General features: G+C 74.4%; 1 protein-coding gene across 1 annotated transcript in view; it reads left to right on the top strand.

The window, feature by feature from the left end:
* The first annotated feature begins 30 nt into the window (after positions 1-30).
* The window catches only part of DNAJC13 (DnaJ heat shock protein family (Hsp40) member C13), a 57,113-nt gene continuing 56,936 nt past the window's right edge, over positions 31-207 (top strand). Inside the window, exon 1 of the mRNA XM_009280422.2 lies at positions 31-151. The gene's annotated coding sequence lies outside the window, so the exon portion shown is untranslated. The remainder of the gene's footprint in view (positions 152-207) is intronic.

Genomic DNA, 207 nt, shown 5'->3' with positions numbered 1-207 from the left:
CGCGGAGGGGGTGGGAAAGGTGTGGCGGCTGCCGCCTGGCCAGGTGAAGGGTGAGGGCTCCGCTCGGTGGCCCTTCGCCCTTGTCGCCGGCAGCGGCGGGAAGCGCAGTGCTAGTGCGGGCAGGTCCGGGCAGCGCAGGCTCCCTGGCCAGGTAAATCTCAGCGGCGGGGGAGATGGAGGGGGAGGGGCGGGGGGGGGTCTCCCCCT

Source organism: Aptenodytes forsteri, unplaced genomic scaffold (assembly GCF_000699145.1).
Source record: "Aptenodytes forsteri isolate BGI_AS27 unplaced genomic scaffold, ASM69914v1 Scaffold523, whole genome shotgun sequence".
Classification (NCBI taxonomy): Eukaryota; Metazoa; Chordata; class Aves; order Sphenisciformes; family Spheniscidae; genus Aptenodytes; species Aptenodytes forsteri.
Note: the sequence above shows the minus strand (reverse complement) of the source record. Positions and strands in the feature narration are given on the sequence as shown.